Source organism: Grus americana, chromosome 1, assembly GCF_028858705.1.
Source record: "Grus americana isolate bGruAme1 chromosome 1, bGruAme1.mat, whole genome shotgun sequence".
NCBI lineage: Eukaryota > Metazoa > Chordata > Aves > Gruiformes > Gruidae > Grus > Grus americana.
The window spans coordinates 22,710,906-22,721,404 of record NC_072852.1 but is presented as its reverse complement, the minus strand read 5'-3'; the positions used below and the strand labels follow the sequence as shown (position 1 = coordinate 22,721,404).

Below are 10,499 nucleotides of genomic sequence, written 5' to 3'. Positions count from 1 at the left end.
TAATGGTTGTGTTTTTCCCATATGTATTCCCAAATGTATAATCATTCCTGAAAATAGTATTTTTGGTATAAGGGAACTATATGAAACCTAATAGTGTAGGTACATTTCATGTGACGTGAGCTGCTGATGTAGTTTATTTTGGAAGTCCGTCAGACCACAGATGCTAACCTTTTTCCAATTTTCCAAACTTCAAGTCAGCCACAGAGCTGATCTGATCGTACTACCTCCACCTCATTATTTCTTACAGCATCTTGGATGTTACTAGACAACTCTGCTTTGTTCCAAAGGACAGGATTTCAGTCCTTAAACAGTTGTGTTCCTCAGCCTGATTTTAAAACCCAAAGTCAGATTGACTGTCATCAAGCATATATATCTTTGAGTTGGATGGGGAAGTTTGAGTTAACAGAGTTCTAGGAGGATATATGGGACCTTTGCCCTGAAAACCCATGTGCCCCTGACTGTTTCAGAGCCAGGTTGTCCCCTTAAGTATTAGTCTTCATTGCATTGAAGACTCATCATTCATGATGAATTTTGATAATGTGCTGTTGTGGGTCAGATGTGGCTCACAATTTCACTTCTTGATTATTTCCTGGGGTTTTTGCAGGATAACGCTGACGTCAGTGCTAATACGTGTCCTGCAAAATGTGTTCAGAAGATCCACTTTGTTATTAATTCAGAACTACCAGGCACATGAGCTGGGTGGGCTTCTTTGAGCTTCCTACTTTCTGATCTGCTGTTCAAATACGAATATCAGATGTTTCTGGTCTGCTTCAGCTAAGGTCAGAGAATGAAGCTGCTGTTAGATGCTATCATTCACTGGATCTTGGTATGAAATATTCCTGTAGGGCTTTAGATGGTCCCTGCAGGTACCAGGGAAAGAATAGGCGCTCATAACACCTGCTGATTAATTCTCCATCTCCTCAATACACTGGTTGTGTAAGTCAAATAATACCAGCAGCAGTTTCACGGACTACAGCGCTTAAAATCTCCTCCTAAGTATTTTTTAAGAATTCAGAAGCATGTGTTGGAGAAAGATCAAGGGAGGAAGACTTCCATCCTACAGACACTGAAACGTCATGAACTACCACTTAATGAGCAGCTTTTGCACACAGATTATTTGCAGCCCTCTGGGATAGTAACATAATGATCTAAAACTGCATTGCCACTTAGCAACCACATGCAGTGCTTGGGCATGGGAATGATGCATGCTTTTAGCTACCAGGAACAGCATCTCTCTGCAAGGAGCCAAGTGGAGACAAGGAAAGTAATTTAAGGATTCATTGTATTTGCTGCTACCCTGCTCTGCAAGCAGAGCTCCCTTATGCTGAACCTTGCTAAATTTCCATGCTGGAGTTTTCTAGTTCACTCCCAGGTCGTCTTCGTCAGTACGTGACGAGGTATTTCCCAGCTAAGTTTGAGCAATCCAGACATGCAACTCCTGTGCTTTTTACTGAAGTATTTTGAAGACACTGATATCTTTGAGAGGCAAAATGAGGCTACCGGTGAAGCAACCAAATGAAGTGTAATGAAAGAAATTGCTCAGATCCCGTTTCAGAATGCTCTCAGTTTTGCCCTGCAGTGTCCTGGGGGCACGTGCTCGTAGGGAGCAGGAAATGTCTCTTGCCGTGTTTGCATGGTGCCTGCAGCAGCGAGGCTCTCGTCTGAGTGACACTTGTGATACCAACACAACCAAAGATTGCCACCTAATCCAATTCAGTCTGATATGAATGTGAAACTCATTATAACAGTTGTAGTATAACATATGATAAGAGTAAATTTTATACTGCCTGGGAAACAATGGGCATTTAGTGCACCCGGGGCTTCGGCCAAGGCAGGTTTTTTGGGCATTTTAAAAGCACTGTTTGTACGTGACAGAGTTCCTGCTGCCAAGTAGTACCGCTTGGCATGTGCCCAACCATTTTGCTATTCCGAGAAAACTCCTTACATTTTTGCTTGCGAGTCAAGATTGAATTTTCTTTTTCATAAAGACAGTAGTGCGCTACTGTAAGGAGAGAAAATGTGACTGAGAATTCTGATCAGGAAAACATTTTAAAAAAAGTAAACCCCTCTCTCAAGATCTAGGATATATGATGAAATAAACTTCAGTTACAAGGAATCAAAATTGCTACTCGGGAAGAATCCTGATCCATGGCTGGAGTAACCCAGTATTTTAAGTTAGAGTTTGAACTCTTACAGAACCCTAAGGAATCTTTTTGTTTAATGCAGAAAATTAACATAGTATAAGCTTTCAATAAAGAGGAAACATGACTGGTGTACACAAAACATCAGCTAGTCCTGAAGCAGGTTTGCGTGTTGGTGAGGGAGACCCCACAATGCAGGCAACTCCTGTGAAAGCGTCCTTCAGAAATATGTGTTGATCTAGAAACATGTATGTTGTTCCATCTTGCTGGAACAAGGTGATCAAATCAGACAAATGTGTGATTGCATTTAAATGATTACATTAAAGGTAACACATCCCTTAGTGAGTATCTTAGATAGGGTTTTTAATTTTGGATTTCCGGGCCAAAACATAGCTACAGGGAGATTCATCTCTGAGGATCATCATAGTCCTAATCTGTCCATACCATCACTACCCTCAGCACGGTTTACCTAGGTGATTCTGAGTTCCTTGTCATGTGTTTTAGCACATAGGTTTATGTTATTTTTCTTCGTGTGGTATCACTTCCATTGAGGGCAATGAGTAAGTCTTCTCTAGGAATGTGTTAGGATGTTTTTACCAGAAGAGATTATTGCTCCTGCCCCCCAGCTCTTGCAGGTGGCAAGTGTGTGACCACTAAGACAAGGCCAAGTGCAGGATCCGAAATGATCCCCTATAGAAGCTATAGATCCCTCTTCTCGTCTCCACCAAAGCTGCCTTTGACTGTTCCTTGTGTTTTGGCTGGTCAGCTGGAGACCTGGGAGCCTGGTCCAGTGGGGAGTGCTCTGGGCTTGCACATGCAGGCCGGTGGGAGCTGCGCGTTGGACATGTGGGCTCTGCACTAACAAACTCACCAGGGATGGGAGTGTTTCCAGGTGCTGAACTTCAGCTGCCTACTCTGTTAAATCGCTAACACAGTTTTGGGCCGGGGCAGTTGTGGTCTTCCTGTAGCTCCCCTAGCACAGCTGAGGAGCTGGTGGTGGCCGAGTAATGCTCCTAACAGGCAATGGGATGCCGTCAGCCGGCTTTGGAGGGTAAGAGGCTTTCATAGCATGGAGTCGGGCAGTTTCTTGCCAAGTGGTCTTAGCTCCAGCAAACTGTTCCAGGCGTGGTTAATTTATTAGCAAAGACATGGCCACAGAGCCAATGGTGCCTGGAAAATTGTGCTCACCCCAAACTGATGGATGCATATGACTGTAATCTCTTTATGCTGTTGTCCTCTAGCCATAAAATAATAAAAATGCAGCCTTTGTGAAGTAGTTATTTAGGAAAGCATGATGGTGAGCTCTGCTGTAAGGGCTGTGAGAGCATCCCTGGGGTCTCCCGAAGGTTTCACTGCCTGGGCTGGGGGCCAGGTCAGAGCCGGTGCAGCCAAGGGCGGCCCCTTCCCCATGGTGAACCTGGGGAGAGACTCCCAGACGTCATGGGGCCAAACCCTGACCCATGGGAGGTGCTTCCAGCTGAGGCTCTCACCTTGGCTGCAGCTCCCGCTGCCCTGCGGCCATGCACCCAGCCATGGGTCCCACCAAGCCACGACCACCCGCAGGCTGATGTCCCAGCAGGAGGTACCCCACGTCCGCAGCTGGGGCTGTTCCCAGCTGCCCCCCGCCCCCCCACTTCTGCCCTGACCTAGACACGGTGGTTTACATTAAATTAAGTTCAAGTTGAAAAGATTTATTGGCAGTGCTCCAAAAGAAAATGGAAATAATATGTATCTTCCCTGCCATTTGGCACATCTACTATAAGTGCTGTGAGTCTCTCATTTGTTATTAACAGGATTTTGATCAAGTAAATGTCATGAGAATATCATTTGCCCTAATAAAGCTTTTCATACATGATACATTTGTGCAAAAGGTAATGATGAGGTAGGAAGGAAAATAACTGCAAGAGAGCACAGATTTCCTTCAAACAAAGAAAAGACAACACAGGAGGATTTTTCAAAGGCATTACAAATATCTTAAATAAACAGTCGGACTCATCAGAGAGGTAAAACCACAGCAGTGAGAACATTGTGAATGCTGAGATCGAGTCCTGCCTGCCAGCAGAGCGGGAGGCGTAAGTGACCGGGGACACAGGTGAACTCCCAGTCCCGTGTCCCGTCACGGGCCTTAAACACAACTCCCCTTACAGCTTCTAAACACCCTGTTAATGCTTTACATTAAGGTTGCTGAATTATCAGAACAGGTGTGACACCATAACCGTATGTAAACAAGTGACTATCTGGAGACTCTAAAACAAATGGGATTCTCTTCACAATCAGCTCACGTGGTGGTGCAACTCCCCCTCTCCTGAGCTGCTCGGTGCTTGGCACAATCTCTCCCCCCTTCTCTGGGCAGCAGACCAGAGCATTAAGGCACCCCCTTAATGTGCCTGGTTCTTGCTTCTTTGGGAACGGGAACGGCCTGGTACAACTGTGCTTGAACCGTGACGTTCTTGCTCCCTCATTGCTTGGGAACAATGGTGATAATCGATCACCTCCTGACAACCTGGTGCACCTGTGCCTGAGCCGTGGCCCAGAAGCAGGGGATGCCAGAGCAGTTCTGAGTCTGTGCAGCTGGTGGAAAGTACCAGAATTGTTTCATCATCCGAGCTGGGCCAAAGTGGAAAAGTACCTGACAAAAGTCAATTGTCTCGGGCCCTATAAATAGCGATTCTAAGTGAGACCCTTGGAGCTCTCCTGGATCGCAGCAGGCTGTCACCAGTATCCCCCACCCACCCCGAGCTGGGACGCCTCTGAGGCACGAACCTGGTGAGAATCATCTGCCAGGGCGAAGCCAGCCTTCTCGAGTCTCAACTATCGCCCGTTGAGGGATGCCGATGCATTGTGAGTATTTACTCTAAACTCAGAGAGGGAAATCCTAACTATAAGCTAGCTCCCTTCATCCACCTCTCCACTTATATACGTGTTTAAATACCTTTGCCTTTACGAGTGTGGATGGCATATATCACTGGGCCCAAATATCCCTGTTTGTACCTGTTGGTCTTACGTTTTATGTTTATATGTCTATGTATCTATACACTTTAAGATACCTTATAGTAAGTTAGTGTGAATCCTGTCATCTTAGAATCTGTAATTAAGTCACTGTTTTGATCATAATACATTTTACTGAATTACTTGTAACTCTTTAAAATTAGTCAATCATTAAGTGCTGCTAAAATTTAACCTTTGATTTACCTTATATCATAAATAAATTCTGAATTGACTAAATCATAACCGTGTCAAACACCTTCATCCGTGACAAATTGGCATAGTCGGCAGGATGACAAGCAAAATCACTGAATACTTAGAAAAACACGGTATCCAACCAAATCCCACCTTCCCAGAGGATTGGGCTTGTAACAATTGGCATAACTGGGAAGCAGTAGAGAAACAGTTAAACGATGCCAGAGGTTCAACTAAAGTTGGAAAAGATAAAGTTATAATTTGTAAAATATTGGGAGTGTGCCTAGAAGCTGCCTGTCAGGAAAGAGGAAAACTTACCCATAAAATACAGGATTTAGAGGATGAGATAGAGGGGCGCAAATCCACTGAGCTGCTGTTATCTGTTAAAATTGAACAATTGCAAAAACAACTTAAAGAATCTCAATTAAAACAACAAAAACTGGGAGAATGCATTGAAAATATGCTAATGCAATCTCCAACACCCCCCAACATAGTGCAAATTAGAAAATTAATTGTGTCTCCCAAAGACTGGGATGGTAATATTTGGGGTGATTCAAATAATAATAGCTCAGATGAAGGTAATTCTCTTCATCCGCCTGAGCCCCCCCCACTCCCAGCTGGACCAGCTATTAAAACAGAAGAAACTACAGGACCTCAGGGTGGTGCAGGAGACCACACTAGTAAAAGAACCCCATTTGATCCAATTCAAATGGCCAATTTACAAGAACGTTACAGCCGCGAGCCTGGAGAAACTGAAACTGAGTATCTATGGAGAGTGTGTCTAACCGGGGGAGACAGAATTTTGCTAAACAGTGATGAAGCCAATGGCTTTTGGGGTCCTGGTGTCTTCTTAAATGCTGGCCCTGACCCTCCGGATCAGCCTCACTCACTTACAAGCAGAGTGGCATATTGGGCTGGTGGTATCGATATCCTGGAGAGAGGAGAACCTCCATTAATTCCCATCAAATCTCTAAATGAACTCTCCGTAGCTTTCACAAAAGCTGCCTGTATTCAGGCCATGCATCAACACAATCCCGTTGATGTTCCTGTCTCAGCACTGGTAGATCCTGCTATACTTAAAACATTAATAAAAGGAGCCCCTGCCACACTCAAACCCTTTTTCATTGCAAAGCGAGATGAAATCCAAAGAGATTTAAAACACAATGAATCGATAAATTCAACACGAGCTGTTGGAGATAATGAAGAAGCAGAATCAGTGCAAAGGGAAGTTCCCACCTGGGCAGCATTAATGCATGAAACTATAAAACATGCACGAGAAATGGGATGGAACAAAAGTCCCAGTGAAACAAAAAACACAGGTCGTGCTGTTAGGCAAATTAAACAATCATATCAAAATGGCTCCCAAGAACCCAAATCCTCTGAGCGACAACTAAACAGCCAGGAGTGGAGAAATGAGATATGGAAACAAGCATTGGCCCTAGGAATTCCTAGAGCTGTGATTCAGAGACAGCCTACTGGCATTATTCTGAATCTAATTCGAACATTTAAGAAACACAACCGTCCAAATACTCCAACTCCTCCATTGCTGGCTCCGAGAAGGAGCCTTTACCCTTTCTCTCTTGGTAAAGATCACTTACAAGACAGAAGCCAAAAAAGCCAATAGTGCCCAGACAGCAATTAGGCCTGCCTGTCCAGCAAGTGCAAGCATATCAATGGTTAAACGAAAATGGCCCTTACATTTTAATTCCAGTAGGTCCTTGACAAGAATTTAAAAAAAAATTTTAATTGATACTGGAGCACAAATTTCAGTACTTACACAACGAGATGCCGACAAGCGGGGCATACAACCTGGACGGCAAAGAGTTAAAATTAGTGGAGTTATGGGAAGTTGCGTTCTGTGCCAAACCACAACAGTTGATTTATGGCTCCCTGGCGAAAAGCATAAAACATCTTTTTGCTTTGCAATCAAAGATTGCAATGAAAATATCCTTGGTTTTGACGCCTTGAATGACTGAACCTGGTGTCTGCCAGACGGTAGTCTGTGGTCTTTTGGGTCAATTAACAACTTTAATAAAAATCAACAAGCTGCCACAGTACAAGTGCTCCATGCAGCTCCAGTACTTCCCGAATCAAAAGTCACTAATGTCCCACAGTACCCAATTTCTGCTGCAGCACGGACTGGAATTTCTGAAGTAATTAAAGGTTTGGAAAAATGGCAAATTATTTCTAGAACCCACTCCCCATATAACTCTCCAGTTTGGCCAGTCCATAAACCGGACAGGAGATGGCATTTGACAATTGATTATCGGTGTATGATTGAATAGAGCACAAAATCAGTACCAGATGGATTTATCCTATATCTTAGAAGGGGTAACCTGTTCGGCCTTCCCCGCCGAGACGATTCTCTCTTTTTTTCTCTTTAACAGAAATAATGAACTCCACCAATGACATCGCGGGAGCGAACAACACGTCTAACATCTAAATTGGGTGCTGGGTAATCAATAGATCCACTTACCATAAGCCAACCAAAATTAAAATATTTTATACCAACTTTTCCAAAACAAAATACAGCAACGATTGTTATAAAGTAACAGATTCAAATTTAGATTGTTGGTACAATTTCACTTTTACCAAACCTGTAATTGCATTACAATCTTTAAAACAATCCTGATGTATGCGACGGGATGCCTCTGTCATTTGGAACAGGATTGGGAGTATGAAATAGCATAGACACTGAAGTCATAATGAACAAACTAACTGCTACTACCGATGACCTATCCAAATTGGAACCCTAACCCACTGAAATTCGTAAATTGATTTGGGCAATACCTCAGAATTTGAAAAGGAGTTTCACTCATGGTGGCAATCAGTCAACTTCACTTATCACGCAGAAAGTGGTAAGATTGTCACCTTTGCCCTCACTATATGCAATGCTTTGGTCTACAATATATTCCCAACCATAGCGTTAGGACTGAATCACAATGGAACCATACTCTATCCCTTAGAGCATAGAGTGTGGGCCCATCAAAAGGAGGAAAAGTGGAAAACAACTGATGTAAGTGCACACATTGTACGAGAACAACAGGGTTTCATTTGTGAAAGTAATACCCTTAAAGCTCAAGACATCTGTTTGGACACGGAACAAAATATTTGCCACTTTGAAATCCATCCAAATGAAGTTCCTGAAACCATAGTAATGTACGTTGGAAAAGGATGTATTTGCATGTGAACATTACGTAGATCCTTATTAATCGATAACTTTGCTTATAACATAACCAATCAATTTAATCTATGTGTATGTAATTTTTCTATGATCGTTGGTTGTGATTTTAATTACTCTATAGCAGTAATTCCTCACGATGATCTGTCTTTTGATTACATGCTATAACCTACACCTATCGGGATGTATCTAATCATAATCAAACAACTCCTCCACCATCCTGATTTGATCAACCTCCTACAACAAGCACAAGAAACCGGACAAAAGGCCCTTCTCACAGTTCATCATGATGTGAATGGAATACATCAAGTTTTAAGAAGAATCAAAAAAGATGGAGAACACTGCTGGTGGGAAGCCCTGTTTGGATGGTCTCCGACAGCAACTGGGACACTGAACCTGATGTTGCACCCCATCGTGATTTTGCTAACTGTTGTTTTACTATGCTTGTTGCTAATTATTGTTTTATACACCTGAATGTGGAAAATGGCTACACAAATTACATTACTGCAAAAATTTCCCCACATATATGCGCCCTCCCCCCCAAATAATAACGCTTAATCACTTTTGTGAAACTTCAGTTAATTGGCAGAAGCTAACCAAACACACAAAATTTCCCTCACAATTTTAATTGGATTACGGCATTATCTGTTTATAGGCATAGAGGCAAGAGGCAACCACACTGCCACTCTATGGACGAGACACATCGACTTTAGTCACGGGGCGGATTGCGGTGGTGCAATCCCCCCTCTCCTGAGCCGCTCGGTGCTTGGCACAATCTCTCCCCCCTTCTCTGGGCAGCAGACCAGAGCATTAAGGCACCCCCTTAATGTGCCTGGTTCTTGCTTCTTTGGGAACGGGAACGGCCTGGTACAACTGTGCTTGAACCGTGATGTTCTTGCTCCCTCATTGCTTGGGAACAATGGTGATAATCGATCACCTCCTGACAACCTGGTGCACCTGTGCCTGAGCCGTGGCCCAGAAGGGGGGGATGCCAGAGCAGTTCTGAGTCTGTGCAGCTGGTGGAAAGTACCAGAATTGTTTCATCATCCGAGCTGGGCCAAAGTGGAAAAGTACCTGACAAAAGTCAATTGTCTCGGGCCCTATAAATAGCGATTCTAAGTGAGACCCTTGGAGCTCTCCTGGATCGCAGCGGGCTGTCACCAGTATCCCCCACCCACCCCGAGCTGGGACGCCTCTGAGGCACGAACCTGGTGAGAATCATCTGCCAGGGCGAAGCCAGCCTTCTCGAGTCTCAACTATCGCCCGTTGAGGGATGCCGATGCATTGTGAGTATTTACTCTAAACTCAGAGAGGGAAATTTTAACTATACGCTAGCTTCCAGCCTTCTCGAGTCTCAACTATCGCCCATTGAGGGATGTCGATGCATTGTGTGTATTTACTCTAAACTGAAAGAAGGAAACCCTAACTATACGCTAGCTTCCTTCATCCACCTCTCTACTTATATATGTGTTTACATACACACATTCACCTTTACAAGTGTGGGTGGCATATATTGCTGGGCCCAAATATTTCTGTTTGCTTGGTTTTTGCATTAAGTGCTGCTAAAATTTAACTTTTGATTTACCTTATACTATTAATAAATTCTGAATTCACTAAATTGTAGCTGTGTCAAACACTTTCATCCACAAAAAAATTGTGACAGCTTACTATATAATTATTATAGCTACTCAGTATTGCCATTTTAAGTCTCTAAAACAGAACATTAACTACTTTTCCTTAGGTTTCTCAATGGATTTTACAGCCTTTTATGCTTTATGACTGGATTAGTGGTTTTGGTCACCTGGATTTGATGTGGTTAATGTTATGAACTTGCTGGATGTCTTCTAGATTTTCAATTGCTTTCCATAGCTAGTGTTTGCCACCATTAAAGCACTTTGAGATACAAATTATTTATGTAAAGGGAAAATTCACTTTGCGCTGTAACCTTAAATCTTAGCAGTGGGGTAAGCGTGATCTCCCATGAGAAAACTCTCAGG

General features: G+C 43.3%; 1 long non-coding RNA gene across 1 annotated transcript; it reads left to right on the top strand.

The window, feature by feature from the left end:
* Positions 1 to 4,459: 4,459 nt before the first annotated feature.
* On the top strand, positions 4,460 to 10,120 carry LOC129212731 (uncharacterized). The gene is made up of 2 exons (XR_008579274.1): positions 4,460 to 4,982; positions 8,750 to 10,120. It is a non-coding gene; the product is annotated as an uncharacterized LOC129212731 (long non-coding RNA).
* The last annotated feature ends 379 nt before the right edge of the window (positions 10,121 to 10,499 follow it).